The following is a 15359-nucleotide window of genomic DNA, read 5'->3' on the forward strand; positions in this document are numbered from 1 at the left end:
GCATCCCTTTATTGTATTTACACCAAATTTGGTGGGTGTCATCACAATCAAGACCTGAGTCACAATTTATTTTTTGGTCAGTGCCCCCTAGTGGTCAAGTCATTTAAGGCTATATCTCTGCATCTCTTTATTGTATTTACACCAAATTTGGTGGGTGTCATCACAATCAAGACCTGAGACACAATTTATTTTTTGGTCAGTGCCCCCTAGTGGTCAAGTCATTTAAGGCTATATCTCCGTATCGCTTTATTGTATTTACACTAAATTTGGTATGTGTCATCACAGTCATGACCTGAGGCACCATCTATTCTTTCGGCACAGTGCCACCTAGTGGTCTCAAGATACGAAAAAATTGTTTTTTTTTTTCATAAAACTAATGCAAACTTAGATCTTAAATCATGACAGTCATCACGTATGAATCATTTTTTGCCATGTTTGGCTTGACCCCGGTATCGCTGCTTGCAGCTATATTTAGGGGTCAAGCCCCGAAGGGGCGTAGAACCCTATTGTTATTGTTAGTTTTCTTATTAGGGGTCAAGCCCCGAAGGGGCGTAGAACCCTATTGTTATTGTTAGTTTTCTTATTATTATTATTATTATTATTAGGGGTCAAGCCCCGAAGGGGCGTAGAACCCTATTGTTATTGTTAGTTTTCTTATTATTATTATTATTATTCTTCCTCTTCCGCCATTGAAGTCAATGGCAGCCCATAGAACCGTACATAGGAAAGTTATGAAATTTGGCACACATGTAGAGGACAGTCTCAGAAGTTACTATAGCAACATTGGTGTGTCTAACTCAAACTCTCTAGCGCCACCAACAGTCCAAATGTCCACTTATGTTCATGCTCATAACTTCTGACCCGTGAGTCCTAGAAACTAAATTCTTGTTTCCTCTGAATCCTTGGCTCGTGATGATTCAATTACACACATTGATTTCATTTGTGTCATGCACATCTTTCCGCCATTTTGAATTTTCCGTAAAACCTTCTTTTTCGAACTCCTCCTAGAGCGTTTGTCCGATTTGCATGTCCTTTGGTATATAGCATCTAGAGACACCCGTGACAAAAAGTTATCAAAAGCTTTTTGATAGACCAATGCGTTCTCGTATACAGTGACAACATATACGGCGGCGAGCACGCCAAAATGGACGTGAGGCCGTATCTTCGCAAAACTTATGTGTATCGACACGAAACTTGGTATATGTCATTACAGTCATGACCTGAGGGTGCCTGCAACATTTCGTCACAGCGCCACCTAGTGGTCACGAGATTTCAAAAATGCCTATTTTCGTTTATAACTACTTCAAACTTGAGTCTAAAATCATGAAGTTGGTCTTGTTAGATTCCTTGAGGCATGCCGAGTCAAACAATATCAAACGGTTTTCAGTCGGCCATTTTGGGTGTCGGCCATTTTGAATTTTCTCATTAACTTCAGTATTTCACAAACAGAATGGCGTATCGCTACGAAATTTGGCATGGTTCATCAGTGACATGTTCTGAACGCACCTATAAATCTTTAGGACAGCGCCACCTAGTGGTCAGGATATGTAAAGACATTGTTTAAAATCTTTATATCATTTGATTAAATTGCCAGTTTAACAATAGACTTCACTCTATTGATTCCTTGGCTCATGCTGAGTCCGACTGTACCAAATATGTCTGAGTCAAACCTACTTCCTGTCGGCCATTTTGAATTATATTGAGCACCTACTTTTTCGAACTCCTCCTAGAGCGCTCCTGTGATTGGCTGGATTTTTGGTATGCATCATCTAGAGACACTCTAGACAAAAAGTTATCAAAAGCTTTTCGGTAGACCTATCCGTTGTCGTATAACGCATCAAAGAATGCGAGGGCGAGCACGCCAAAATGTGTTTGAGCCTGTATCTTCGCAAAACTTTTGCGTATTGATATGAGACTTGGTATATGTCACAACAGTAATGATGTAAGGGTGCATGCACCGTTTCGTCACAGCACCCCCTAGTGGTCTCGAGATATAAATAATGTCTATTTTTGCTTATAACTACTGCAAACTTGAATGTAAAATTAGGAGAATAGTCTTGTTAGATTTCGTGAGGCATGCCGAATCAAACGATACCAAATGGTTTTTGGTCGGCCATTTTGTGTGTCGGCCATTTTGAATTTTTCTTTAAGTTCAAGAATTTCAGAAACGCAATTGCGTATTGTTATGAAACTTGGTATGGTTCATCAGCAACATGTTCTGAGAGGACTTGTAAACTTTCCGCTGCCCCCTAGTGGTCAAGAGATTTGAAGCTATATCTCTGCTTCTCTTTATCGTATTTACACCAAATTTGGTGGATGTCATCACAATCAAGGCCTGAGTCACAATTTATTTTTTGGTCAGTGCCCCCTAGTGGTCAAGTCATTTAAGGCTATATCTCTGAATCTCTTTATTGTATTTACACCAAATTTGGTGGGTGTCATCACAATCAAGACCTGAGTCACAATTTATTTTTTGGTCAGTGCCCCCTAGTGGTCAAGTCATTTAAGGCTATATCTCCGTATCGGTTTATCGTATTTACACTAAATTTGGAATGTGTCATCAAAGTCATAACCTGAGGCACCATCTATTGTTTCGGCACAGCGCCACCTAGTGGTCTCAAGATACGAAAAAATTGCTATTTTTTCATAAAACTAATGCAAACTTAGATCTTAAATCATGACAGTCATCACGTATAAATCATTTTTTGCCATGTTTGGCTTGACCCCGGTATCGCTGCTTGCAGCTATATTTAGGGGTCAAGCCCCGAAGGGGCGTAGAACCCTATTGTTATTGTTAGTTTTCTTATTATTATTATTATTATTATTATTATTCATCTTCCTCGTTCTTCCACCCAAAAGTCAATGGCAGCCCATAGAACCGTACGTAGGAAAGTTATGAAATTTGGCACACATGTAGAGGACATTCTCAGAAGTTACTATAGCAACATTGGTGTGTCTGACTAAAACCCTCTAGCGCCACCAACAGTCCAAAAATCCACTTATGTTTATGCTTACAACTTCTAACCCGTGAGTCCTAGAAACTAAATTCTTGTTTCCTCTGAATCCTTTGCTCATGATGATTCAATTGCACACATTGATGTCATTTGTGTCATGCACATCTTTCCGCCATTTTGAATTTTCCGTAAAACCTACTTTTTCGAACTCCTCCTAGACCGTTTGTCCGATTTGCATGTCCTTTGGTATGTAGCATCTAGAGGCACCCCAGACAAAAAGTTATCAAAAGCTTTTTGATAGACCAATGCGTTCTCGTACAAATTGCCAACATATATGGCGGCGAGCACGCCAAAACGGACGTGAGGCCTTATCTTCGCAAAACTTTATTGTATCGACACGAAACTTGGTATATGTCATTACAGTCATGACCTGAGGGTGCCTGCAACGTTTCGTCACAGCGCCACCTAGTGGTCACGAGATTCGAAAAATGCCTATTTTCGCTGATAACTACTTCAAAGTTGAGTCTAAAATCATGAAGTTGGTCTTGTTAGATTCCTTGAGACATGCCGAGTCAAACGATACCAAACGGTTTTCGGTCGGCCATTTTGGGTGTCGGCCATTTTGAATTTTCTCATTAAGTTCAGTATTTCACAAACAGAATGGCGTATCGCTACGAAATTTGGCATGGTTCATCAGTGACATGTTCTGAGCGCACCTATAAATCTTTAGGACGGCGCCACCTAGTGGTCAGGATATGTAAATAAATTGTTTAAAATCTTTATATCATTTGATTAAATTGCCACTATGACATAAGACTTCACTCTATTGATTCCTTGGCTCATGCTGAGTCCGACTGTACCAAATATGTCTGAGTCAAACCTACTTCCTGTCGGCCATTTTGAATTATATTGAACACCTACTTTTTCGAACTCCTCCTAGAGCGCTCGTGTGATTGGCTTGATTTTTGGTATGCATCATCTAGAGACACTCCAGACAAAAAGTTATCAAAAGCTTTTCGGTAGACCTATCCGTTGTCGTATAACGCATCAAAGAATGCGAGGGCGAGCACGCCAAAATGTGTTTGAGCCTGTATCTTCGCAAAACTTTTGCGTATTAATATGAGACTTGGTATATGTCATAACAGTGATGACCTGAGGGTGCATGCACCATTTCGTCACACTGCCCCCTACTGGTCACGAGATATAAAAAATGTCTATTTTTGCTTATAACTACTGCAAATTTGAATGTAAAATTATGAGACTGGTCTTGTTAGATTTCGTGAGGCATGGCGAGTCAAATGATACCAAATGGTTTTTGGTCGGCCATTTTGTGTGTCGGCCATTTTGAATTTTTCTTTAAGCTCAAGTATTTCAGAAACGCAGCTGTGTATTGTTATGAAACTTGGTATGGTTCATTACCTACATGTTCTGGGAGGACTTGTAAACTTTTGGGTGCCCCCTAGTGGTCAAGAGATTTGAAGCTATATCTCTGCATCTCTTTGTCGTATTAACACCAAATTTGGTGGGTGTCATCACAATCAAGACCTGAGTCACAATTTATTTTTTGGTCAGTGCCCCCTAGTGGTCAAGTCATTTAAGGCTATATCTCTGCATCTCTTTATTGTATTTACACCAAATTTGGTGGGTGTCATCACAATCAAGACCTGAGTCACAATTTATTGTTTGGTTAGTGCCCCCTAGTGGTCAAGTCATTTAAGGCTATATCTCTGTATTGCTTTATCATATTTACACTAAATTTGGTATGTGTCATCACAGTCATGACCTGAGGCACCATCTATTGTTTCTGCACCGCGCCACCTAGTGGTCTCAAGATACAAAAAATTGCTATTTTTTTCATAAAACTAATGCAAACTTAGATCTTAAATCATGACAGTCATCACGTATGAATCATTTTTTGCCATGTTTGGCTTGACCCCGGTATCGCTGCTTGCAGCTATATTTAGGGGTCAAGCCACGAAGTGGCGTAGACACCTATTGTATCTGTTAGTTTTCTTATTATTATTCATCCTAGTTCTTCCGCCATTGAAGTCAATGGCAGCCCATAGAACCGTACGTAGGAAAGTTATGAAATTTGGCACACATGTAGAGGACAGTCTAAAAAGTTACTATAGCAACATAGGTGTGTCTAACTCAAACCCTCTAGCGCCACCAACAGTCCAAAAATCCACTTATGTTCATGCTCATAACTTCTGACCCATGAGTCCTAGACACTAAAGTCTTGCTTCCTCTGAATCCTTGGCTCATGATGATTCAATTGCACACATTGATGCAATTTGTGTCATGCACATCTTTCCGCCATTTTGAATTTCCCGTAAAACCTACTTTTTCGAACTCCTCCTAGAGCGTTTGTCCGATTTGCATGTCCTTTGGTATGTAGCATCTAGAGACACCCCAGACAAAAAGTTATCAAAAGCTTTTTGATAGACCAATGCGTTCTCGTATACCGTGACACCATATAATGAGGCGAGCACGCCAAAACGGACGTGAGGCCGTATCTTCGCAAAACTTTTGTGTATCAACACGAAACTTGGTATATGTCATTACAGTCATGACCTGAGGGTGCCTGCAACGTTTCGTCACAGCGCCACCTAGTGGTCACGAGATTAAAAAAATGCCTATTTTCGCTTATAACTACTTCAAACTTTGGCCTAAAATCACGAAGGTGGTCTTGTTAGATTCCTTGAGGCATGCCGAGTCAAACGATACCAAACGGTTTTCGGTCGGCCATTTTGTGTGTCGGCCATTTTGAATTTTCTCCTTAAGTTCAGTATTTCACAAACAGAATAACATATCGCTACGAAATTTGGCATGGTTCATCAGTGACATGTTCTGAGCGCACCTATAAATCTTTAGGACAGCGCCACCTAGTGGTCAGGATATGTAAATACATTTTTTAAAATCTTTATATCATTTGATTAAATTGCCACTATGACATAAGACTTCACTCTATTGATTCCTTGGCTCATGCCAAGTCCGACTGTACCAAATATGTCTGAGTCAAACCTACTTCCTGTCGGCCATTTTGAATTATATTGAACACCTACTTTTTCAAACTCCTCCTAGAGCGCTCGTGTGATTGGCTTGATTTTTGGTACGCATCATCTAGAGACATTCTAGACAAAAAGTTATCAAAAGCTTTTCGGTAGACCTATCCGTTGTCGTATAACGCATCAAAGAATGCGAGGGCGAGCATGCCAAAATGTGTTTGAGCCTGTATCTTCGCAAAACTTTTGTGTATTAATATGAGACTTGGTATATGTCATAACAGTGATGACCTGAGGGTGCATGCACCATTTCGTCACACTGCCCCCTACTGGTCACGAGATATAAAAAATGTCTATTTTTGCTTATAACTACTGCAAATTTGAATGTAAAATTATGAGACTGGTCTTGTTAGATTTCGTGAGGCATGCCGAGTCAAACGATACCAAATGGTTTTTGGTCAGCCATTTTGTGTGTCGGCCATTTTGAATTTTTTCTTTAAGTTCAAGTATTTCAGAAACGCAATTGCGTATTGTTATGAAACTTGGTATGGTTCATCAGCAACATGTTCTGAGAGGGTTTGTAAACTTTTCGGCGCCCCCTAGTGGTCAAGAGATTTGAAGCTATATCTCTGCATCTCTTTATCATATTTACACCAAATTTGGTAAGTGTCATCACAATCATGACCTGAATCACCATCTATTGTTTTGGTCAGTGCCCCCTAGTGGTCAAATAATTTAAGGCTATATCTCCGTATCGCTTTATCGTATTTACACCAAATTTGGTATGTGTCATCACAGTCATTACCTGAGGCACCATCTATTGTTTCGGCACAGCGCCACCTAGTGGTCTCAAGATACAAAAAATTGCTATTTTTTTACTAAAAATAATACAGACTTAGATCTTAAATCATGACAGTCATCACGTATGAATCATTTTTGGCCATTTTTGGCTTGACCCCGGTATCGCTGCTTGCAGCTATATTTAGGGGTCAAGCCCCGAAGGGGCGAAGACCCCTATTGTATTTGTTAGTTTTCTTTTTATAATAATTATTAGGGGTCAAGCCCCGAAGGGGCGTAGAACCCTATTGTTATTGTTAGTTTTCTTATTATTAGGGGTCAAGCCCCGAAGGGGCGTAGAACCCTATTGTTATTGTTAGTTTTCTTATTAGGGGTCAAGCCCCGAAGGGGCGTAGAACCCTATTGTTATTGTTAGTTTTCTTATTATTATTATTATTATTATTATTATTATTATGTTTCCTCTTCCGCCATTGAAGTCAATGGCAGCCCATAGAACCGTACGTAGGAAAGTTATGAAATTTGGCACACATGTAGAGGACAGTCTCAGAAGTTACTATAGCAAATTTGGTGTGTCTGACTCAAACCCTCTAGCGCCACCAACAGTCCAAAAATCCACTTATGTTCATGCTCACAACTTCTGACCCGTGAGTCCTAGAAAATAAATTCTTGTTTCCTCTGAATCCTTGGCTCATGATGATTCAATTGCACATGTTGATGTCATTTGTGTCATGCACATCTTTCCGCCATTTTGAATTTTCCGTAAAACCTACTTTTTCGAACTCCTCCTAGACCGTCCGTCCGATTTGCATGTCCTTTGGTATGTAGCATCTAGAGACACCCCAGACAAAAATTTATCAAAAGCTTTTTGATAGACCAATGCGTTCTCGTATAAATTGACAACATATATGGCGGCGAGCACGCCAAAACGGACGTGAAGCCGTATCTTCGCAAAACTTTATTGTATCGACACGAAACTTGGTATATGTCATTACAGTCATGACCTGAGGGTGCCTGCAACGTTTCGTCACAGCGCCACCTAGTGGTCACGAGATTCGAAAAATGCATATTCTCGCATATAACTACTTCAAACTTGAGCCTAAAATCACGAAGGTGGTCTTGTTAGATTCCTTGAGGCATGCCGAGTCAAACGATACCAAACGGTTTTCGGTCGGCCATTTTGGGTGTCGGCCATTTTGAATTTTCTCATTAAGTTCAGTTTTTCACAAACAGAATGGCGTATCGCTACGAAATTTGGCATGGTTCATCAGTGACATGTTCTGAGCGCACTTATAAATCTTTAGGACAGCGCCACCTAGTGGTCAGGATATGTAAATAAATTGTTTAAAATGTTTATATCATTTGATTAAATTGCCACTATGACATAAGACTTCACTCTATTGATTCCTTGGCTCATGCTGAGTCCGACTGTACCAAATATGTCTGAGTCAAACCTACTTCCTGTCGGCCATTTTGAATTATATTGAACACCTACTTTTTCGAACTCCTCCTAGAGCGCTCGTGTGATTGGCTTGATTTTTGGTATGCATCATCTAGAGACACTCTAGACAAAAAGTTATCAAAAGCTTTTCGGTAGACCTATTTGTTGTCGTATAACGCATCAAAGAATGCGAGGGCGAGCACGCCAAAATGTGTTTGAGCCTGTATCTTCGCAAAACTTTTGTGTATTGATATGAGACTTGGTATATGTCATAACAGTGATGACCTGAGGGTGCATGCACCATTTCGTCACACTGCCCCCTACTGGTCACGAGATATAAAAAATGTCTATTTTTGCTTATAACTACTGCAAACTTGAATGTAAAATTATGAGAGTGGTCTTGTTAGATTTCGTGAGGCATGCCGAGTCAAACGATACCAAATGGTTTTTGGTCGGCCATTTTGTGTGTCGGCCATTTTGAATTTTTCTTTAAGTTCAAGTATTTCAGAAACGCAATTGCGTATTGTTATGAAACTTGGTATGGTTCATCAGCAACATGTTCTGGGAGGACTTGTAAACTTTCCGGTGCCCCCTAGTGGTCAAGAGATTTGAAGCTATATCTCTGCATCTCTTTATCGTATTTACACCAAATTTAGTGGGTGTCATCACAATCAAGACTTGAGTCACAATTTATTTTTTGGTCAGTGCCCCCTAGTGGTCAAGTTATTTAAGGCTATATCTCTGCATCTCTTTATTGTATTTACACCAAATTTGGTGGGTGTCATCACAATCAAGACCTGAGTCACAATTTATTTTTTGGTCAGTGCCCCCTAGTGGTCAAGTCATTTAAGGCTATATCTCTGCATCTCTTTATTGTATTTACACCAAATTTGGTGGGTGTCATCACAATCAAGACCTGAGTCACAATTAATTTTTTGGTCAGTGCCCCCTAGTGGTCAAGTTATTTAAGGCTATATCTCTGCATCTCTTTATTGTATTTACACCAAATTTGGTGGGTGTCATCACAATCAAGACCTGAGTCACAATTTATTTTTTGGTCAGTGCCCCCTAGTGGTCAAGTCATTTAAGGCTATATCTCCGTATCGCCTTATTGTATTTACACTAAATTTGGTATGTGTCATCACAGTTATGACCTGAGGCACCATCTGTTCTTTTGGCACAGTGCCACCTAGTGGTCTCAAGATAGGAAAAAAATGCTTTTTTTTCATAAAACTAATGCAAACTTAGATGTTAAATCATGGCAGTCATCACGTATGAATCATTTTTTGCCATGTTCGGCTTGACCCCGGTATCGCTGCTTGCAGCTATATTTATTATTATTTTTCTTCCTCGTTCTTCCGCCGAAAGTCAATGGCAGCCCATAGAACCGTATGTAGGAAAGTTATGAAATTTGGCACACATGTAGAGGACAGTCTCAGAAGTTACTATAGCAACATTGGTGTGTCTGACTCAAACCCTCTAGCGCCACCAACAGTCCAAAAATCCACTTATGTTCATGCTCATAACTTCTGACCCGTGAGTCCTAGAAACTAAATTCTTGTTTCCTGTGAATCCTTTGCTCATGATGATTCAATTGCACACATTGATGTCATTTGTGTCATGCAAATGTTTCCGCCATTTTGAATTTTCCGTAAAACCTACTTTTTCGAACTCCTCCTAAAGCGTTCGTCCGATTTGCATGTCCTTTGGTATGTAGCATCTAGAGACACCCCAGACAAAAAGTTATCAAAAGCTTTTTGATAGACCAATGCGTTCTCGTATAAATTGACAACATATATGGCGGCGAGCACGCCAAAACGGACGTGAGGCTGTATCTTCGCAAAACTTTATTGTATCGACACGAAACTTGGTATATGTCATTACAGTCATGACCTGAGGGTGCCTGCAACATTTCGTCACAGCGCCACCTAGTGGTCACGAGATTCGAAAAATGCCTATTTTCACTTATAACTACTTCAAACTTGTGTCTAAAATCATGAAGGTGGTCTTGTTAGATTCCTTGAGGCATGCCGAGTCAAACGATACCAAACGGTTTTCGGTCGACCATTTTGGGTGTCGGCCATTTTGAATTTTCTCATTAAGTTCAGTATTTCACAAACAGAATGGCGTATCGCTACGAAATTTGGCATGGTTCATCAGTGACATGTTCTAAGCGTACCTATAAATCTTTAGGACAGTGCCACCTAGTGGTCAGGATATGTAAAGACATTGTTTAAAATCTTTATATCATTTGATTAAATTGCCAGTTTAACAATAGACTTCACTCTATTGATTCATTGGCTCATGCTGAGTCCGACTGTACCAAATATGTCTGAGTCAAACCTACTTCCTGTCGGCCATTTTGAATTATATTGAACACCTACTTTTTCGAACTCCTCCTAGAGCGCTCGTGTGATTGGCTTGATTTTTGGTATGCATCATCTAGAGACACTCTAGACAAAAAGTTATCAAAAGCTTTTCGGTAGACCTATCCGTTGTCGTATAACGCATCAAAGAATGCGAGGGCGAGCACGCCAAAATGTGTTTGAGCCTGTATCTTCGCAAAACTTTTGTGTATTAATATGAGACTTGGTATATGTCATAACAGTGATGACCTGAGGGTGCATGCACCATTTCGTCACACTGCCCCCTACTGGTCACGAGATATAAAAAAGTCTATTTTTGCTTATAACTACTGCAAACTTGAATGTAAAATTATGAGACCGGTCTTGTTAGATTTCGTGAGGCATGCCGAGTCAAACGATACCAAATGGTTTTTGGTCAGCCATTTTGTGTGTCGGCCATTTTGAATTTTTTCTTTAAGTTCAAGTATTTCAGAAACGCAATTGCGTATTGTTATGAAACTTGGTATGATTCATCAGCAACATGTTCTGGGAGGACTTGTAAACTTTTTGGCGCCCCCTAGTGGTCAAGAGATTTGAAGCTATATCTCTGCATCTCTTTATCGTATTTACACCAAATTTGGTGGGTGTCATCACAATCAAGACCTGAGTCACAATTTATTGTTTGGTCAGTGCCCCCTAGTGGTCAAGTCATTTACGGCTATATCTCCGTATCGCTTTATTGTATTTACACTAAATTTGGTATGTGTCATCACAGTCATGACCTGAGGTACCATCTATTGTTTCGGCAAAGCGCCACCTAGTGGTCTCAAGATACAAGAAAATTACTATTTTTTTCATAAAACTAATGCAAACTTAGATCTTAGATCATGACAGTCATCACGTATGATTCATTTTTTGCCATGTTTGGCTTGACCCCGGTATCGCTGCTTGCAGCTATATTTAGGGGTCAAGCCACGAAGTGGCGTAGACACCTATTGTATCTGTTAGTTTTCTTATTATTATTCATCCTAGTTCTTCCGCCATTGAAGTCAATGGCAGCCCATAGAACCGTACATAGGAAAGTTATGAAATTTGGCACACATGTAGAGGACAGTCTCAGAAGTTACTATAGCAACATTGGTGTGTCTGACTCAAACCCTTTAGCGCCACCAACAGTCCAAAAATCCACTTATGTTCATGGTCATAACTTCTGACCCGTGAGTCCTAGAAACTAAATTCTGGTTTCCTCTGAATCCTTTGCTCATGCTGATTCAAATGCACACATTGATGCCATTTGTATCATGCACATCTTTCCGCCATTTTGAATTTTTCGTAAAACCTACTTTTTCGAACTCCTCCTAGACCTTTTGTCCGATTTGCATGTCCTTTGGTATGTAGCATCTAGAGACACCCAAGACAAAAAGTTATCAAAAGCTTTTTGATAGACCAATGCGTTCTCGTATAAATTGACAACATATATGGCGGCGAGCACGCCAAAACGGACGTGAGGCCTTATCTTCGCAAAACTTTATTGTATCGACACGAAACTTGGTATATGTCATTACAGTCATGACCTGAGGGTGCCTGCAACGTTTCGTCACAGCGCCACCTAGTGGTCACGAGATTCGAAAAATGCCTATTTTCGCTTATAACTACTTCAAACTTGAGTCTAAAATCATGAAGGAGGTCTTGTTAGATTCCTTGAGGCATGCCGAGTCAAACGATACCAAACCGTTTTCGGTCGGCCATTTTGGGTGTCGGCCATTTTTAATTTTCTCATTAAGTTCAGTATTTCACAAACCGAATGGCGTATCGCTACGAAATTTGGCATGGTTCATCGGTGACATGTTCTGAGCGCACCTATAAATCTTTAGGACGGCGCCACCTAGTGGTCAGGATATGTAAATAAATTGTTTAAAATCTTTATATCATTTGATTAAATTGCCACTATGACATAAGACTTCACTCTATTGATTCCTTGGCTCATGCTGAGTCTGACGGTATCAAATATGTCTGAGTCAAACCTACTTCCTGTCGGCCATTTTGAATTATATTGAACACCTACTTTTTCGAACTCCTCCTAGAGCGCTCGTGTGATTGGCTTGATTTTTGGTATGCATTATCTAGAGACACTCTAGACAAAAAGTTATCAAAAGATTTTCGGTAGACCTATCCGTTGTGGTATAACGCATCAAAGAATGCGAGGGCGAGCACGCCAAAATGTGTTTGAGCCTGTATCTTCGCAAAACTTTTGCGTATTAATATGAGACTTGGTATATGTCATAACAGTGATGACTTGAGGGTGCATGCACCATTTCGTCACACTGCCCCCTACTGGTCACGAGATATAAAAAATGTCTATTTTTGCTTATAACTACTGCAAACTTGAATGTAAAATTATGAGAGTGGTCTTGTTAGATTTCGTGAGGCATGCCGAGTCAAACAATACCAAATGGTTTTTGGTCGGCCATTTTGTGTGTCGGCCATTTTGAATTTTTCTTTAAGTTCAAGTATTTCAGAAACGCAATTACGTATTGTTATGAAACTTGGTATGGTTCATCAGCAACATGTTCTGGGAGGACTTGTAAACTTTCCGGTGCCCCCTAGTGGTCAAGAGATTTGAAGCTATATCTCTGCATCTCTTTATCGAATTTACACCAAATTTGGTGGGTGTCATCACAATCAAGACCTGAGTCACAATTTATTTTTTGGTCAGTGCCCCCTAGTGGTCAAGTTATTTAAGGCTATATCTCTGCATCTCTTTATTGTATTTACACCAAATTTGGTGGGTGTCATCACAATCAAGACCTGAGTCACAATTTATTTTTTGGTCAGTGCCCCCTAGTGGTCAAGTCATTTAAGGCTATATCTCTGCATCTCTTTATTGTATTTACACCAAATTTGGTGGGTGTCATCACAATCAAGACCTGAGTCATAATTTATTATTTGGTCAGTGCCCCCTAGTGGTCAAGTCATTTAAGGCTATATCTCCGTATCGCTTTATTGTATTTACACCAAATTTGGTGGGTGTCATCACAATCAAGACCTGAGTCACAATTTATTGTTTGGTCAGTGCCCCCTAGTGGTCAAGTCATTTAAGGCTATATCTCCGTATCGCTTTATTGTATTTACACTAAATTTGGTATGTGTCATCACAGTCATGACCTGAGGCACCATCTATTGTTTCGGCAAAGCGCCACCTAGTGGTCTCAAGATACAAAAAATTGCTATTTTTTCATAAAACTAATGCAAACTTAGATCTTAAATTATGACAGTCATCACGTATGAATCATTTTTTGCCATGTTTGGCTTGACCCCGGTATCGCTGCTTGCAGCTATATTGGCAATTGTTTCTGTTAGTAAATTTTTCTTCTTCCGCCATTGCGGTCTATGGCAGCCCATAGAACCGTACGTAGGAAAGTTATGAAATTTTGCACACTGATAAAGGACAGTCCAATGTGTCCCCATAGCAAATTTGGAGTCTCTATCTCTAAACCGCTAGCGCCACCAACAGTCCAAAGTTGCACTTATGTTTTTGCTTATAACTTCTGATCCATAAGTCCTAGAAATAAAATTCTTGTTTCCTCTGATTCCCTGGCTCAAGACGATTCGATTGGACCCTATGATGTCATTTTCCGTCATGAAAATTTTTCCGCCATTTTGAATTATTAAAAAAAACTACTTTTTCGAACTCGTCCTAGAGATTTTGTCCGATTGCCACGAAAATTGGTATGTATCATCTTGAGACACTCATGGCAAAAAGTTATCAAAAGAATTTCGATACAGCAATCCGTTGTCGTATACCACCTTAACGAATTTTACATAGAGCGCAAAAAAACTGATTTAAGGCTGTATCTTCGTCAAACTTAGGCCTATTGTCACGACACTTGGTATTTGTCATGCCAGTCAGGAACTGATGGTGCATGCACAGTTTTGTCACAGCGCCACCTAGGGGCCAGACAAATGATTTATAGACCTATAACTTTGGTTGTGATCAACGTATTTTGACGGCATTTGAGTTTTAGGAGTCCTGAGTAGTCGCCGAGTCCAACGATACCACACATGCCAGATTTCGCCTTACGGTTAGCCCTGCGCAGCAAAACAGCACTTAAAAAACACGCGCGAATATCTCCGCGAACGTTTTTCCGATCGACTCGAAAACACCATAGGAAGAAACTAACCTTACCTTCTGAACAAAAAGTTCCATTGGCGTTATATTAAAATTTTCATCAGAAATGGCCTAAAATTGCAAAAAACGAAAAATTACCTTTAAATTTTGAGTTTTTTACACATAAATGGTTGTAACTTCGTAACGAAAAGAGATTTTTTCACCAGATTTGATACGCTGATGTATGAGCACATTCTGAGGCTACACAAAAAAAAATTGTATGCTTTCACCACTGGATGGCCTTATAATTGAACAAAACATTTGATAACAAGCCAGCCCTATGGTCATACAACTGTTTCTTAATTAAACTAAAGTGTATAGTCATAAAACTAGCTAGATGTAACACAATCATGACCTGATGTTATATGCACAATTTTGTCATTGCGCCACCTACTGGTTTTGAGATAAAATATGGTATTTTTGCCTAAAACTACTGCAACAACATATCTAAAACCATGAGTCATCATGGATTATTCCTTTCATGGCTTTGACTATAATCACTGGTGGTTACCAATTCACTCCCTAGCAACCATTGAGAATACCTTATCAACCATTTTTGCAAAAGCTATATCTCTGCATCAGAACATTGTAGAGACACGGGGATGGTCTCTTTTGACTAATTAAACTTGTTATAACATGATGTGACCCATG

This window comes from Misgurnus anguillicaudatus, chromosome 7, assembly GCF_027580225.2.
Source record: "Misgurnus anguillicaudatus chromosome 7, ASM2758022v2, whole genome shotgun sequence".
In the NCBI taxonomy this organism is placed as follows: Eukaryota; Metazoa; Chordata; class Actinopteri; order Cypriniformes; family Cobitidae; genus Misgurnus; species Misgurnus anguillicaudatus.